Source organism: Rhinatrema bivittatum, chromosome 1, assembly GCF_901001135.1.
Source record: "Rhinatrema bivittatum chromosome 1, aRhiBiv1.1, whole genome shotgun sequence".
Taxonomy (NCBI): Eukaryota; Metazoa; Chordata; class Amphibia; order Gymnophiona; family Rhinatrematidae; genus Rhinatrema; species Rhinatrema bivittatum.
In genome coordinates this window covers 308,411,984-308,430,410 of record NC_042615.1, presented here as the reverse complement: position 1 = coordinate 308,430,410, position 18,427 = coordinate 308,411,984, and the positions used below count along the sequence as shown (strand labels likewise).

At 44.2% G+C, this 18,427-nt stretch overlaps 1 protein-coding gene across 5 annotated transcripts in view; it reads right to left on the bottom strand.

Annotated features, from left to right (window-relative positions):
* The window catches only part of PPP3CA (protein phosphatase 3 catalytic subunit alpha), a 728,982-nt gene that overhangs the window by 209,832 nt on the left and 500,723 nt on the right, over positions 1-18,427 (bottom strand). The window lies entirely within an intron of this gene.

The window sequence follows — 18,427 nt, the reverse complement described above, 5'->3', positions numbered from 1 at the left end:
TCTTCTCTGTAAAAAAAAAAAAATTTTTAAAAAGTGTCCTAAGATTACTCCAGAGTCTACTCCCTTTCACCCTCATCCCATGATCCCTCATTCAAGATCCTGTTTTCTGATGAAAGAAGTTAGCTTCCTGTGCATGTAAACCTTTGAAGTATTTAAAAGTCTCTATCATATCTCCCCTATTTTGCCGTTCCTCTAGAGTATACATGTTTAGATCTTTAAGTCTAACCCCATTTGCTTAAGAACAAAGACAACTGATCATTTTAGTAGCTTCCCTCTGGGTTGACTCCAACCGACTTACATCCTTTTCTTTTAATTATTTTATTTAAAAGTAATTTATTACCCGCGTCCTCCAAAGTTCAGGGCGGGTTACAATTAGTACATTCATAATTGATACAAATACGTTAAAATAAATAACATAGGAAATAAAAGTAATCACATTTAAATGAATAAAAGTAAGATAGATAGGGGTAGATTTTCATACCGCGCGATTTGGCGTACTTTTGCTGGCGCATCAGGCGCAAGCAAAAGTACGTGGGATTTTAGTAGATACGCGCGTAGCCGCGCGTATCCGCTAAAATCCTGGATCGGCGCGCGCAAGGCTATCAATTCCGTATAGCCGGCGCGTGCCGAGCCGCGCAGCCTACCCCCGTTCCCTCCGAGGCCGCTCCGAAATCGGAGCGGCCTCGGAGAGAACTTTCTTTTGCCCTCCCCTCACCTTCCCCTCCCTAACCCACCCGCCCGGCCCTGTCTAAACCCCCCCCTTACCTTTGTCGGGGGATTTACGCCTCCCGGAGGGAGACGTAAATCCCCGCGCGCCAGCGGGCCGCTAGCGCGCCGGGACGCAACCTGGGGGTGGGTCCGGAGGGCGCGGCCATGCCCCCGGGCCCGCCCCCGGAACGCTCCCGACACGCCCCGAAAACGCCGCGCGGTTCGGGCCCGCCCCCGACACGCCCCCCTCAGAAAACCCCGGGACTTACGCGAGTCCCGGGGCTCTGCGCGCACCGGTAGGCCTATGTAAAATAGGCTCACCGGCGCGCAGGGCCCTGCTCGCCTAAATCCGCCCGGATTTGGGCGGATTTAGACGAGCAGGGCTCTTAAAATCCGCCCCATAATGAATAAGGAATTAATAAGAAGTTGGTAGCATTATATCTCACAAAGATCAGGGAATACTTGCTTACAGAGATGATGTTTTAATGCTTTTTGTGATCTAAGATTTCGGGATGGACTGTAGAGATGAAAGGTTGCAGATAGCCATGAATTTGGGTTGTTGTGAATGAGATTATATAATATAGTCAACATTTTGTTTTGGATGCACCATTTAATGGGCAGCCAGTGTAAGTTAAAAAGAACTGGAGAAACATGTTCTTGAGCAGCCGCGTGCATGTTACAAAATCCGGGGTCGGCGCATGCAAGGGGCTCCACACTTGTGCACCTTGAGCGCGCCGAGCCCTTTGGGAGCCCCGATGGCTTTCCCCGTTCCCTCCGAGGCCGCTCCGAAATTGAAAAGATTCCAAAATCGGAGCGGCCTCGGAGGGAACTTTCCTTCTGCTCTCCCCCACCTTCCCCTATCTAATCCGCCCCCCAGCCCTACCTAAATCCAACCCCACATTTATTTTGTTTTTTACGCCTGCCGGCAGGTGTAACTTGCACACACCGGCCAGATGCCGGCGCACAATCCCCCAGCACGGCCGGTGTGCCGGAGGCCTCGGTCCCACCCCCGGACACCCCACCCGCTTCCCGCCCCTTTTTCAAAGCCCTGGGACATACATGAGTCCCAGGGCTTGCGCGCATCGCCAGGCCTATGCAAAATAGACTCGGCGCGCGTAATCCCCTGCGAGCATAAATCCAGCTGGATTCATGCGCGCAGGGCTTTTAAAATCTGGCCCAGTGATGACTGAGGTAGACCTAAATAAAGGGAATTACAGTAGTCCAGTGCTGTGAGTATCAAGGATTGAAGTACTGTACAGAAAGCAATAAGGTCGAGCAGCGGCTTGATGTGCTTAAAAAATTGGAGTTTGTAAAATGATGTTTTAACTGTGGATTTGATATGTATTAGCATATTCAATTTGGGATCAAGTATGATACCTGTTTAGAAATGTTGATAGATTTATTCTCAAAAGAGATGGGGATATTTTCAAATTGAGGATGTCCAAAGATCATTATTTCAGTTTTTGCTAAGTTTAAACTAGGTTTGTTGTGAGACAACCATGTTTTAACTGAAGAAAGACAAAGTTGAATGAATTGTAAAGTGGAATTCCAGTCATGCTAAGTAGGAAAGTAGAACTGAATATCATCCGTGTACAGATGATAAGATACTCCAAGGGTGGAAAGAAGTTGATAAATGGGGGCGAGGTGTATATTGAATAAGGCAGCCGAAAGACAGGAGCCTTGTGGTTTATATAGATCTGTTTGATAAGAATTGAACCAGGAGTGAACTGTTCCAGATATGCCCATGTTGGAAAGCCTAGAAAGCAGTATTTCGTAATTGATCGTATCAAAGGCAATAGAAAGATATAAAAAAATAGATACATATGATGTACCTGCATCTAAACCATGCTGAATTATGTCGGTCCTTGATAAGAGCATTTCTGTGCTATGGTTTGGTCTGAGGCCAAATTGATACTGATCTAACAAGGAGTGTTCGTCTAGGAAGGTTGTGAGTTGTTTTTAACACAACTGATTCAATAATTTTGGATAGAAAAGGAAGAGAGGAGATGGGGTGAATATCACAGAAATCTCGATTGGTTATGGGTTTCTTTAGAATCGGGGTAACAGCAGCGATTTTTAGGGAGTCTGGGAGAATTCCAGCAGATAAGGAGGAATTAACAATATTGGCAACTGGTCGGGCTATATCCTCTTTGATGGCTTTAAGGAGAACAAAAGAGCAGGGTGACAAAGGATGAGAGGAAGGTTTCATTTTTGAGATTTGTAGAATTTTTGTACCGGCAACGGTATCAAAAGTGTCCCAAGTAACAGGCGAAAGAAATAGTTGAGAAGTTTGGAAGTGAAGCTGGAAATGTTTGAACTAGATTTTGAATTTTTGATTGAAAACAATTTCCCACATGAGTTGCATGATTCATGTGGGAAGCTGGTGTCAGGGAATCTTTATGGTCATGAAGATGATGCATTGTAATTGATTTGACAGAGTTAAAAAAAAGGGCTTTGGGATTGTTGAATACATTTTGAGAAATAAGCCTTTTTGGCAGTATTAACTGCTGTATGATATAATGAAAGTTCAGAGTTAAAAAGATTGAGATTAATGGCTGAAGGTGTGGTCTCTAGTACTGTACACAATATTCCAAATGAGGTATCCCCAGGGACTTACAGAGAGGCAATATCACCTCCCCTTTTCTGCTGATCATTCCTTCCCCTATACAACCAAGCATCTTTCTGATGTTTACCTTCGCTTTATTAACCTGTTTGGCTACCGTAACATCACCAGATCCAATTACCACCAGATCCTGCTCTTCTTTCGTGCTTAGAAGAAATTCACCTCAAATACTGTACCTCACACTGTGGTAACATGGGCGACTCTGGTTGTTTCCTTTTGTGCAATTTATTTACAGTGTAAAGCAAAATGCAATGCACAGAAACAGGCAAATTGATACAGCTCACCTTAAAGCTCAGGCAGCACAGAGACATCACACACAGCTGGTCTTCTCATAGAATAGGTTCCTGCCTGCTCCCCGGGGCCTCTCTAACCCTTCTAGATCCTGACTCCTTCTAATATGGTGAGGGGAGACTCCTTTCCCCCTGAATCCCTTGCGGGGCTGATCCTTAAGGAGGACTGGGATAGATAGCTGTGGCTGGTCCCTTAAGGTGGTTTGAGGGAGTTTCCGATACATTCCCTCACTCTCCCCCTTATGATTTTGCAGTCTAAATGCATTACTCTGCATTTTATTTTAGCATTACATTGTAGTTGCCGGTCTGTAGACCATTCTGCAAGCTTTGCTAGATCCCTCTTCATGTTTCCACACCTTTCTGGCTGAGTACCCTGTTACAGGTTTTGGTATCAGCAAAAAGACAAACCATTTCCGACAATCCTTTCACTATGCTGCTAATGAAAATGTTGAAAAGAAGCGGTCCCATGACTGATCCCTGAGGCACACCACTAGTGACCCCCCTTCTCAGAGTAATCTCCAATTACCACTACCCTTTGTTTCCTCCCACTCAGCCATTTTCTAATCAAGTCAATCAATCTAACTTCCATACTAAGGGCGCTCAATTTATTTATAAGTCTCCTATGCAGAAGGGATGTACATTCTTTCGGCCATCTGTTTCATTTGCTTCGGCGGTGTGCACATATCTTGCAAATGGAAGGTAGGCACACAAAACTGATGGTATGCACACATGTAGATGCCCACCTACATGCACACATACCAGCAGTTTTGCTCGCCTACCTTCCGTTCATGAGATAAGTACACACCGCCAAATTGAATGAAACGAATGGACATCCATATGTCAAAGGCCTTACTGAAATTCAAGTACACTATGTTTAGTTCTGCCTCTGGATCCAACCCTCTGGTCACCCAGTCAAAGAAATTGATCAGATTAGTCTGACAAGATTTACCTTTCGTAATACCATGCTGCCTCAGATCATGCAATCCACTGGATTCCAGAAACTGTACTAGCCTCTGTTTTAGCAGCAATTCCATTAATTTGCTCACCACAGAGGTCAGAATAACCCACGCCCTCCATCCCTTTCCAGTCCTCTGGAACTACTTGCAACTCTAAAGAAGCACTGAAAGCGAGCCAGTGGAACTGCCAGAACTTCTCTGAGTTCCTTCAATACCCTCGGATGTATCCCATCTGGCCCCATAGCTTTATCTACTTTAAGTTTAGGTAGCTCCTCATGAATACACTGTTCTGAAAATCAATTGGATTTTTTACTCATGTCCAATCTTGTGTTTGTTTCATGTGGTCCTGCTCCAGGCCCTGCCATACTAAACTCCAAACAGAAATATTTGTTAAGCAATTTTGCTTTTTCCTCATCAGCCTCTACATATTTCTCCCCTTCATCTCACCGTGACATTTTCTGCCCTTCCTTCTATCACTAACATATCTAAGAAAACATTGTTCCCCTTGCCTCCCCCTCCCCCGATTTTACTATATTTGCTATTTTTCTTCCATTTGAATTTTTGAAGTCCTGACTACTTTCCCAACTTCTCTTAGTTTTTCCAGATATTGATGCCTATTTTGTGATCTCTTTTAGTTTATGAATGCTAACCTTTTTCCCTTGCCTTTTCAGCTAGAAAACCATAGCAGCTTCTTTTTCCTCTGTCCATTATTTACTTTCCTTATAAAAAGTTTAGTTGCTCTTATATCTCCTTTTGGTTTTACCTACTGCTCTTCTACTCCCCATAGATTTTCCCATCCAGCTAGCGGCTCCATGAGGTACTCCCCCATTTTAACAAAGTTCATTTTTCTGACTTTTAGGACCCTTGCTTCTAAATGAACCTTCATCTCTTGTGCTCTAATACTAAACCACACCATCAGGTGACAACTGGATCCCAGGTGATCATCAATTACATCATCAGAGATACTATCCTCAGTTGGTAAGCACCAGGTCCAGTATCGCCCCCTCCCGTGTAGGGTTTCATTACTGGTCTGCAGAACAGTTCTCCTTGCAGAAAATCCAGAATCTCCTTGCTTCTAGAAGACCTTGCAACTGGGATGTCCCAATCAACATCTGGCAGACTGAAATCCCCCAACAATAGCACCACCCCTTTCATAGAAATTTTGTGAATATCCTTCATTAAATCTTTATCCATCTTCTCTGTCTGTGATGGAGGTCTGTATATTATACCAATATAAATATATGCTCCATTGTAAATTAATTCTTAGTTGTTTTAATATATTTTATATATAATGCCATGCCTCCTCCTTCTTACCTGATCCTTGCTGAATAGATTTTAGTCCAGTATAACTATAACTCAGTTCTGTGTACCAAGTCTCCATGACAGCCACTACATTTAAATTAGCTTCTTCAACGACTGCCTCTAGATCCTGGACATTATTTCCCATTCTATGAGAATTAGTGTACCCAGCTTTCCAGATATTGCCCTTTTTTCCCCATTTCTATTCAAGTATTTAATGCTTTACTTACCTTAGGATTTTGTTCACCCATCCCCGGCGATTCTAGTTTAAAGCCCTCCTCTGTAGGTTTGCCAGTCTGTGTTGGAAGACACCACACCCCTTCTTTGACAGGCGAACCCCTATCTGCTCAGCAGTTCTTGAAACATCATCCCATAATCCAGGAAACCAAATTGCTCTTGATGACACCATCTAAATAGTCATTCGTTTATCTTCAGAATGCAAGCTTCCCTACTGGGCCTTTATCCTTGACTGGGAGGATGGAGGAAATTCCACCTGTGCACCTGTTTGCTTTACCCTCTCTCTCCAAGAGCCACAAAGTCAATTTGGATACTATCTGTATGGTACCTGGAAGCATTATTCGTGCCAACATTGGAAAGTAGTCAGTAGGCTTCAGGATTTTCAGCAATCTCTGTAATATCTTGGATTGTGGTACCCGGCTGACAGCACACTTCCTGGGACAACATGCCTGGTTGACAGATGGATGTCTCCTCTGCCTCTCAGAAGTGAGTTACCAACCATTACTGCCCATTGCCTCCTAGGGGCAGTGGTTATTGAGCCTGCAGCTTTGGATCTGCAAGTTTTCATTCCTCCTCATCCTAGGATGGTTTCTCTCCTCCACTTTCAGGGCTGCATACTCATTCATCAGCTCAAGGGAAACTGTAGTTTCTAGTAGACGCAGTAATCGTGGTCCAGTTATACTTCCCCTCTGTTTGAGTTCTTTGCCTTTGATGCCTCAAGGAGCATTTTATTGATATAGTTCTCATTCTCCCAGATGCTTCTCAGCCTCGCCACCTCCTCTCTGAGTTACACCACCTCTTTCCTGAGGGAGCTGATCTGCGAACATCTTTCACACTGAACCGGTTCCACACTGTGGATCAGGATATTTGTCTGAGAGCAGTGTAAGTGGTAACAGCAGTGATAGCTTTGGTGAAAGTATGTTTTTTTGGCCACCATTCAGTTGTCAGTAGATTCTGGTACTTGTTAAAAGAAATGGAAAAGGCCTGCCAGAGTCCCTGCCTTTTCTTCAATTGTCCTGAAAGTAGCCGGCCTGTGGAATCTAACTTCCACCTCTACACTCAGAAACCCTGCTTGTGGTCTGGCTTGCTTGCTTACTTGATGCTTGGATTTATGAAGTGTCTTATCTTATTTTTTTCAAACTACAAAGTATGTTTATAAATCAATGAAGAATATATTTTTGGGTTGTTCCCTTTGTAGTTTCTTGTTGAAGCCTATTTACATTACAAAACAAAGGTAATATAAATATTTCAAACTCAGGCTGTCAGAAAAAGTGTAACAAAGTATCCTTTTATAATTGTCAAACAAAATGTGTTTCTGCACTGAATAGGATGCTCCCCCCCAAACACAAATAAATGCTTATTGGCAGATTTGTCGTGCATCACAGATATAAGAAACCGCAAATATTTTATTTAATCTCTAAAGAAGTGCAAGTCACATTTCTTAACATGCACTGCCAGGAAGTTTATTAAGAAAAGTGCTAAATGAAATACTTAAAAAATGAAGGCCCTACTGCAATATCCTTTCATTATATATTGAAATCTATTTATGGAAATTCATTTTCAAAGCATGAAAGATAAATCAAATATTGCTATGTGCAGGGCCAGCATTTTTTAATATCTTCCACAGAATAGAAATCACAAGGCGAACCCATTTCTTTTTGCATTCATACAGAGATTGTATGAATACAACTCTATATTGTAGTTTAAATGTAGCAACAAGACAAAAGTTTATGATTTTTTTTTCTACATTGCCTCTATCCTTGTAGAAACCTTACCTGTGGGCTCAGACATAGCCATGCTTCAGAAACGTTGTATTTCATTACTGACACCTTTAGGCGTGTGTCTCTTTCCAAGGGAAAGGGGAAATACGATACAGACATTCAAATATCTAGCAGGCTTCAGAAAAGGTATGAGAAGGTGGCTCAAGGACGAAGGTGATTATATGGAGCTGAAGAGAGGGAAGTTCAAAAGCAATATGAGAAGATACTTTTTCCACTGAGAGGTGGTGGACATCTGGAACAGAAGGTCCTTTGGAAGTTATAACACCCAATGTGGTATAAGAATTCAAGCATGCATAGGGCAGCCACCAAAGATCCCTAGTGGTGGGAGAAAGGCGAAATACACAAACAATGGAAGACCTGCGACAGCATGGTAGGCAGATACAAATGAGCAGACTTAAGTGGACAAACGGATCCTTTTCTGCTAACCGTTACAATCGCATTCCTTTTTTCATTCTTTCTTGTGGACAAATGAAAGGAAATGAATTTGTTTGCTTTCGTGTTCTATTCTGCAACTGATAGGCATGGTTTTCAGGATATCCATAATGAATATGCATGAGATATATTTGCATACTATGGAGGCAATGCATGCAAATATACCTCCTGCATATTTATTGTGGATATCCTGAAAACCATACCTATTTGTGGCTCAAGCACCAGACTTGCCCACTTCTGTGCTAGAATACATAACAGTGTCACCTTTTTGGGGGGGGGGGGGGGGGGGGAGTGTCTACTTTTACTTGGATATTGAACCTTTATCATTCACTGACTCATTAAGGATTCACTTTGGATCAGACATTAATATTAGTCTAATTAGACTAACACCCTCCTCTATCAGATCATATCTGTTTTGACGAATTAAGCAATCAAATCATGGATATTGCTGCACAGCATAAGAATTTATTAGTTTGTAGGGATTTTAACATGAATGCAAATAAACCAACAAAAACAGGAGTTCTTATCTCTCATGAATAATCTTAGTTTTTACTCAGCACATTCAATTTTGACTCGTGTATCTGGTCCTCTTTCAACCCAGTTTTAACCTCAGGCTTATGTGGTCCTGTCAATCTCTTCTACTCCCCTCTCTTAGGCGGATCATTTTTAATCTCCTTCAAATGGAATGTTGTTCTAGTGTGTTACCTCAGAATAAGGTTTAAGATTATAAATAGGAAATTGTTGCGGTCCCGGCACTCGCGACCGGGGCCTTACCTCTTGGCTCCTGGCATCGGGTCCAGTCTCGCTGGAGGGCTTCGCCGGGTTCTGGGCCTGTTCGGCGGCGTCCCCGCGGGGGCGATGCCATCGGGACGCCCAAGCCAGCCGCCCTTCTCCTAGGCGTGCGTGCACGCAAAGAGGCAGAAGATATAGGCCCTTTCCCGCCACTCAATGCTCCACCCGCTCCCGTGACGTCAGACGCCAGCGGGTATGTAAGGTCGGTGCCTGCCTCTATCAGACGCCTTACAACGAGGTTACCTTGCGGTTCCTAGTTGCTGTGTGCCTCGGAATTCGCTAACTTCTCGCTTGTAGCCTGCTTCAGTTCCAGCCTGGTTCCTGCTACTGTGTCCTTCTTCAGTTCCAGCCAGGTTCCTGCTTCTGTGTCTTGCTTCAGTTCCAGCCAGGTTCCTGCCTCAGTATCCTGCTTCAGTTCCAGCCTGGTTCCTGCTTCAGTTCCAGCCTGGTTCCTGCCTCAGTATCCGGCTTCAGTTCCTGCCTCAGTATCCTGCTTCAGTTCCAGCCTGGTTCCTGCTTCTGTGTCTTGCTTCAGTTCCAGCCTGGTTCCTGCTTCTGTGTCTTGCTTCAGTTCCAGCCAGGTTCCTGCCTCAGTATCCTGCTTCAGTTCCAGCCTGGTTCCTGCTTCTGTGTTTTGCTTCAGTTCCAGCCTGGTTCCTGCTTCTGTGTCTTGCTTCAGTTCCAGCCTGGTTCCTGCCTCAGTACCCTGCTTCAGTCCCAGCCTGGTTCCTGCTTCTGTGTTTTGCTTCAGTTCCAGCCTGGTTCCTGCCTCAGAACCCTGCTTCAGTCCCAGCCTGGTTCCTGCTTCTGTGTCTTGCTTCAGTTCCAGCCAGGTTCCTGCTTCTGTGTCTTGCTTCAGTTCCAGCCAGGTTCCTGCCTCAGTATCCTGCTTCAGTTCCAGCCTGGTTCCTGCTTCTGTGTTTTGCTTCAGTCCCAGCCTGGTTCCTGCTTCTGTGTCTTGCTTCAGTTCCATCACCAAAAAAAGGAAAAACCAAAACAACTATTTTCTTTGTGCTCCACTACTCAAAAAACTGTATGCCAAAACTCAACTGAAAACTTTATGAATATTTTTTTAGTAAATTGTCCGTATCGGCAAGCCTGGCGACGCGCAACCCCACAGTTTTTTTTTTTTAGAGGGAGCCGTCCGGGCTTCTCATCATTTACGGTCCAGTTCAATTTAACCAGGTTCCTAAATAATGTTCATTAGTTTTAGGTTGTTGATCATTAAATATCGATGGTCGGGCTATTAATGCCTGGAGGTCTGCTTCAGAAAAACTCAATGTCTTCAATGGTTCCGTCCCCGCCAAATAGTTGTTTTGGTTTTTCCTTCTTTTGGTGATTTACTACATTACATGGAAGAACAGTAGCTCTTAAAGAACAGTAGCTCTTAAAGTAGTAGTTAATCTTTTCTGCCCTGACTTTGCCAAGGCTCCCAGTTACAACCATAAATGCCAACAAAAGGCAGAACAAGCCATTTACAGATAGTGAGGCACAGCAGCTTGCGTTCACACGTCATTAACCCCACATTTTGTCACTACTTCCTCCATGAGTCCTGACCCAATGTTTCCCATTCAATATGTCTCTGTGCCGTGGGCTAACTTAAGCAGAAGTCAACTGGAAGCAGAGAAACCAGACAATAAGCTCAAACAATTTATATATTTTTTGTTACTACAGTGATGTATATAAAGGTCTTTTTTTTTCCTAATGTTCAGCGAGATCCTAAGTTTTATTTTATGATTTTTTTTTTTTACTCGCTTTTCTACAGTTCAACCGATCTTGAAAATATGGTTGCTGCAGGTTGAATGGTTCAGGAGATAATCTCTCCACAGACAAAGTAAATACATAAGCAACATTTTTAAAGGAAAAAAAGCACTAAAAATAGCTAAAGTAGTAAAAGGAGGGCACAAAGAGGTTGCATTGGGGGGAAAAATGAGTAACATGTGGACGACAACAAAGGAAAAGCAGAAATACTGAACAAATATTCTTGTTCAGGATTCACAGGGGTTGAAAGCGGCCTACAGATAGGTGGCGGGAGACTGTAGGAAAGGGGTAGATACCAGAGTGTTTGCATGGAAGTAACAAAACTGAAAAGTGGAGCCACAGGATGTGTCCTAGCATGTTAAAGGAGCGTAGAGAGGTCCCGACTGCTTCACTCACAGTTAGAGATGGGAGCGGCTCCGCAGAACGGGATATGGGCAGTGGAAATGGGGTAGGGGGAGGATGATCACTACTGATCAGTTAGGTTGATCTCGGTGGTGGGTAAATTAATTTGAATCACCAGAAAAAAGGAAAGGATGACAGAATATCTTGAATCCAAGCTGGTTAGGTAAAATAAATCTGATCAATTTATTTTGCTGGGTGATCACCCAGATCAGGATTGAGAGCTTGATGCGTTATATGTGAATATGAATGAAAGATTTCTGACATTGTCTCACACAGGAGGTTCATAAATAAGTGGGAGAAGCCTAAGGGTGGGTCCTATGATGATAAAGCAAAGTTGCTTACTTGAAATTGATGTTCTCTATAGAAAGCAAGAGAAAATCAGCCACTACAAGTGCAGCGATGTCATCCAATAGCACCAAGATGGGAAAGCTCTCTCAGAGGTCAGAAAAAACAAGAATGCTTTTCCAAGCATGCACAGGTGTTCCCGCACAGCCTCCGCCACGTAAGTCTCCCAAGTTTTTATATCAAGCTAACCTTCACTCTACTGTGGAGAAGATTGGGATTGCGTTGCTGATTTGTCCTGCTGTCTACAGAGAACACCTGTTACAGGCAAGCAACTTTGCTTTCTCCATGGACAAGCAGGACAGTAATCAGCCACGCAAGAGGGAACTCCCAAGCAGAGGGCTGCGGGTATGAATTTGTTATACTTTCATCTCAGAAGTAGAAATTATTTTGATAGAGGCTGTGGGGAGAGTTGAAGGAATTAGTTAAATAAGCTTTGTAGAACTGCTTGGCCAAAACTGCTTTCTTGATGTTAAGACCTTTCCAGGCAATAATGAGCCACAAATGTAAAGATACAAAACCACGTGGGCAGCTTTCAGGGGCGGATTGGCCTATCGGGGGAGCGGGCATCCCCCAGTGGGCCGGTCGCTCCCATCATGTGATTTTTTTTTTTTTTAAACTTCCCGGCCAAAGACAAGAAGAAGGTCTGTGGGTGCTGCGGCCCGAAGAGAAACCTGTGGGCAGGGCCGGTGGAAGCACTAGGCCTGGGCCGCCGCTACAGTGGTATCCCGAGGGGAGCCAATGCCCCCGGGCGCAGGGAAGCTCATGCGGCGCTGCGACAGGCAGATCGGCAGGGCCATGGTGAGGCTCACGTCACCACGGCCCGAAGAAAAAGATTGCGTTTAAACGCTCTGATGCTCCGCCTCCTTCCTGCCCGCGCGGCCCCGGAAGTAAACGTTGTACGGAGCCGCGTGGGCAGGAAGGAGGAGGAGCAACAGCGCGTGCAGAAGAGGAGCAGCGCGGCTCGAGAAGAGGAAGAGGCCCGGTAGCAGGGCAGCCGCGGCCCGAGAAGACCAGGGCCGCTGCAGAGCCCATCCTGTGGCGACCCGCGAAGAGGAGGCCCAGAGGTGAAAGAGAGGCTGAGGGCCCGCAGAGTGTATGTATGAGATGAGTTGAGAGATTGTGTGTGAGAGTGAGGACCTGAATGTTTGCAGAGACAGCATGTGAGAGCCTGTGTGTGTGTGAGAGAGACAGCATGTGACAGTGAGAGACTGTGCTTGAGCAAGACAGCATGTGGGAGTGAGAGAGAGCCTGTCCGTGTGTGAGTCAGACAGCATGTGCCAGTGAGAGACTGTGTGTATGAATGATTTTATATGAGAGAGCATGTGACAGTGAGAGCCTGTGTGTGTGTGAGAGAAATGCATGTGAGAATGAGAACGACTGTGTGTTTGAGAGAAGAAGATGGAGAGAAAAGAAACAGAAAAAAGACAATATAAAAGGAATTGGAAAAAAAATACGAAAGGGAAGGTGGAAAAAAAAAGCCTGTGACCAACCAATTAGAAAACTAAGATCAGACAGCAAAGGTAAAAAAAAAAATTAATTACTTTTTAGTGATTGGCACAAGTAATCTTTGGGTATGTGCAAGAGTAGCACTTTCTCTATGCGGATCTCACAATGTACGAGATCAGCATGGAGAAAGTGGAAGCCCACGGGGCCTGCACAGAGGAGGCAGCAGAATGGGCTTCAGTGTCAGTAGCAGCAATCGGCACCTCCCCAATAGCCATGTGGCAGCAGTGACAGTGGCAGCAGAGGAATGAGAGAGATTCCGAGGCAAAAGAGAGGGGGGGTCTGCCTTTAGTGTGTGCATGTGTATGAATGGGACTCTGCCTGGGGAATGCACCCATGCATTCACCATGCATGTGTGTGAATGCATGGGTGCCTGCCTGGGGGTCGTGTGTGTGAGAATGAATGTGTGCATGCCTGGGGAATGGGGAGGGAGTGGTGTGAGAATGACTGGGAGCCTGCCTGGGGTTCAGTGTGTGTGTGTGTGTGTGTGAATGACGGGGAGCTTGCCTGGGTATGTGTGTTTGTGTGTATGTGAGGGAGCCAGTGAGTGTGAGAGCATGAGTGTGTATGAGAAAATCCAAGGGAGTAAGAGTTTGTGTGTGGAGGGGGAGAGAGTGTCTTAGAGTCTGAGAGTGTGTCAGTGTCAGTGAGAGCGAGAGGTTATGGTGGATATAAGAGCATGAATGTGTATGTATGTGACAGTGTATGTGTGAGAGACAAAGGACATGTGAGTATGTGTGAGAGAGAGAGAGGATAACCTCCTAATCCTCGACAATATTAGGGTGCCTGGAAATCAAGAGCTCCCACAGAAGGGGACAGTAGGGGCTTTTTAAAATCCTTATTAGTTATAATTATTGAATATTATTTGATGTCTGCTTTTTTTGAAATATTTTATTGGTGTTATATACAAATTTTTGAAAATTTCCCTGAGTTAAATTACTGGAGGTTCTATTCATCAGCAGTTTTGAAATATATATTTTTAGTATGATTTTCCTATTGTGATATTTTATAGTTCTTGATTTTATTGTTTGATGTTTTATGAAGAATGATGGTATTTTCTGTTTTTCCATTGCTGCATTACATACAGTCTAACTTGTTGTGATTTCCAGTTCAGTTTGTCTGTGCATTTCTGTGTAAATTTTATGGTCCCTTTATTCTGTATTTGGTGACTCACCAAATTGTATGTGTAATTGGGTATCCATGGGCCAGTATGGAGAAAAATCCCCCGGGCCACTATTTTCCCATAATCCGCCCCTGGCAGCTTTGCAGATATCTTTAATGGAAGCAGAACGAAGATTGGCTAAGGAGGCTGCCGTGGGTCTAACTTGATGGGCTTTTACCTTACTTTGACCTGATTGATTATAACAAAAAGAAATGCAATCAGAAGAGAGTTTGTTTTCTCACAGACACCCCCCTGTTTAACTTGGTGGAAGATGAATAGGTGGGAAGATTTCCTGTAAAACTATTCTTTCCCAACAATAAAGCTCTTCTGTAGCACAAGGTAAGAAGGACCCGCTTGTCTTTACTGGCATGCGGTCTCTTCTGTAGAAATTAAGGATGAGTTTTCAAAATTACTTGGTTGGTGAAAATTTGGGTATACGGAGAGTATGAGATTCGCCCTTGTAACTCACTTTCTCTGTGGGCAGAAGTTACAGCTGTAAAAAAACAAAAACCTTCCAAGAAGTGAGGCTTAGAGGCTCAAAAGGTGATTTCATGAGCCAAGCAAGAGATAAATTTAGATCAAAGATGCTTTAGGTCTTTCATGAATCTGGCAACAGTAAGAACATAAGAAATTGCCATGCTGGGTCAGACCAAGGGTCCATCAAGCCCAGCATCCTGTTTCCAGCAGAGGCCAAAACCAGGCCACAAGAACCTGGCAAGTACCCAAACACTAAGAAGATCCCATGCTACTGATGCAATTAATAGCAGTGGCTATTCCCTAAGTAAACTTGAGTAATAGCAGTTAATGGACTTCTCCAAGAACTTATCCAAACCTTTTTTGACCCCAGCTACACTAACTGCTGAGAAACAGGCATTCCTCTTGAATTCTGGTGGCAAACTTCTACAACACTAAAGTGAATCCTGAGTTTTTAATCCTATTTCAGAAAGCCTTGAGAGGTATTGAAGAAAGAGTGAAAGAGGGAGACAGGACACTTAAAAGAGGCCTTGCTTAACACATGTGCACCAGAAAGAAAATCTTTTCCAAGATTTTTCTACTGAAGCAGATGAAAATAAAACAAGGGCATGCTCTAAAACTAAATGGTTACAGTTTAGACCACCTTGAAGAGAAGAGAATCTTTACTCAAAGTAAAAATCCCTTTTTGCCAGCAGAATTAGGTAGAGCTACAAACTAAATCAATTCAGAGCGCCTGCGCGTATGCCCGGATTAAACATTTTACCAACCAGAATATGATTTAAAAAAAAAAAAAAAGGATCTCGTTTCACCAATATCCCAATGGAGAAATTAATGTCATAAAGGTAACAAAGAAAAAGGGTTAAAATCTAAAATGGATAATATGCACAAAATAGAGCTTTTAAGATCATTAGGTTTATTGACGTATGGGGAAAAAACGGGAGATAATCCTTAGAGAGGAACAATGGGGGGTGACATCTAGAACAACCTTGGTAGGACAATTTTCTATAAAGATTTTAGAAAACACATATAAGCTGATATACAAATGCTATCTTACCTCAAAAAATTACATAAGAATGTTAGTATTAATATAAATCTATCTAGTGCTGAAAGTGGACATTAAAGATTAGTATTAGAAAAGGAGAGTCAGGTTAGTAAAATCAGCTCTTCTCATGTTCTGTGCCGCAAAAATATCTCCCAATCCCCACTTTTCTGCCGAAATAGGATGCATGGCACCTGGCATTGGGCTCACTTCATCATGGCACATCATCACCTTCCCTATCCCAATTTCCCTGGCATCATCATCATTCTCTCTTTTCTTTCTTCTCCTCTCCAATCCCTGGCATCATCACTTTCTTTTCACTACCCCCCCAATCCCTACATCATCAGCTTTTCTCTTCCCACTCCCCCATCACCACCATCTTATCCTCCTCTCTTCCCTCTCCCTTCACTCCACTGTGATCCTCATCTTCTCTCCACCATCCTTGGCATCATCACCTTCTCTTCCTTTCCCTCTCCCTCCACCACTCCCGGTAGCATCATCTTCTCCTCCCATCTCTCTCTCCCCCTATCCTCCAGCATCACCTTCTCTTCCCTTTACTCTCCCTTCTATCCCCTGCATCTTCACCTTCTCTTCCCTTTACTCTCCCTTCTATCCCCTGCATCTTCACCTTCCCTTTTCTCTCCCCTCACCCCCTGATATTATCACCTTCCCGCATCTCTTCCCCCACTCTCTTTCATTATCACCTTCTCCCTCCCTACTCCCCCCCCCCCCCCGCCATCATCAGCTTCCCCTTTGTACTCTCTCCCACCACCCTCCTGGCATCATCACATTCCTATTCACTCTCTCCACCCCCTGAAATCATCAACATCACCTTCTCTCTTCTACCCTCTCATTCCACCAACCCTTCCATCATCTTCCCTTTCCTACCCTCTCCCCTCCTTGGCATCAGCACTTTCTCTTTCCATCCCTCTCTCTACCCCACCTAAGCTTATTTCTCCTCTGCCTGTTTCCCTCTTTAACGGGAACTGCATGGGGCCAGCAGGACTTGTGAGACTACAGGGCCTTGTGCACTTTCAACTATAGAGGAGCGCCAGAAAAAGGGAAAGCAGAAGCAGCAGCAGATGTGCGCTGCTCTCTGACTCCCCCTGCTGGTAGGAGGATATCCTGCGGGCCAGCTGTTGTAGGGGAAAGAAACTGAAGATTGTGGCGGCACACCAGAGATATAGCTGCGGCACACCGGGCAGGGAAATGCCGGCCTAGAGATTATGTCATGCCATTCAAGGCCATGAACAACAATGAGCTGTTCCTCTGCAAATTATGCTTCTGCACCTGCCCCGTACAATGTTTTGCACACAGAACCCTGAGAAAACTGTTGCAGCTATAAAAGAGATAAGAGAACTAAGCAAAGAAATGATACATATAGATAAACAAAGGTGGGTGTGCCGCCCCCCCCCCCCCCCCAAGCCTGTGCATCACATCCGAGCGCTATATCTGGATAAAGAAAGACCAAAGAACCCTAGTTCTGAGCAATATGATGGTCTGCATTAATTATCCACTTATGGCCTTCCTGGTCCTCCAACCTGAAGGTATAACTTGCCGGCAAAATAAAGAGCAGTCATAGCAGGATGAGCAGTCAAGAAAGAAGGCAGAAGACCAAAGACTACCAAAGCAGGCACCCCAATCCCTGATTTGGTGAGAAATAAACCTTATACTTAAGGTGCTTAGCTGAGAATAGGAAAAGGTTTCTGCCTGGGCCTGCCTAAGCTGCAGCATTCATTTTTCTTTAATGGCAGCGAAAATGTAATCGTACAGTCTTGTCTCTGCCAGGTCTATTTCATGCAGGCTTGTCTGCAACAAGATATTCACCAAGGGCCTGATTTTCAATAGCATTTACACACTTAAAAAGGGGGGTTTACACTTGTAAATGTGCTTTACCTGTGAAAGTGCACGTTTGAAAATTGCTAAATATATGCCACTGAATTGTCCATAGGCTTTACCTGCAAAAGTGCACTTGATGCAGGTAAATGGCTTTTGAAAATTGCTACAATAGTAATTGCATTTACACGTGTAAACCCTTTTGAAAACTACCCCCCCAAGGTAGCATCGTTATGTTGGTGTGACTGCATGCTCCATGTACGGTGGAATTGTCAAAAAGTGATTCTCTACGGGAGGGACACTGGGGAGTAACACAGGAGCAGCTAAGGGTTGAGGCACTTTGGAAACTGGAATATTTCTTGCTGGGTCTTCTCTCCATCCCAGGGGTCAAAGAAAAGGGAAGCCCAAATTCATTTCCAAGCTATTACTGGCTGCAGGATCCTGCGTGGCCGTCTGGTGGAAGAGGGCAAATCCAGGCTAAAGACAAACCGCTGTGGAAGTGGGAACGCGTTATTTTGTGAAATTCTTATAAGTGGTTAAGCTAAAGGATTGAATGGACATGGCTGTAATTAAGCTTTTTCAAAAATAGAAGGTTAAAGATAGTCAATTGGACAAGTTTGTAGAGGAAAAAGATACTGTCAGCATAAGGATACAGATACATGCTTGGAAAAGCACTAACCCAGCAATTCTGAATTGACTGCCATATTTGATGTTGGGAAGGAATTTCTCTCATTGCTAAATGATGCAGTGTTTGTGTTCACCCTGGGGAGAGATTTTAGGCAATCAG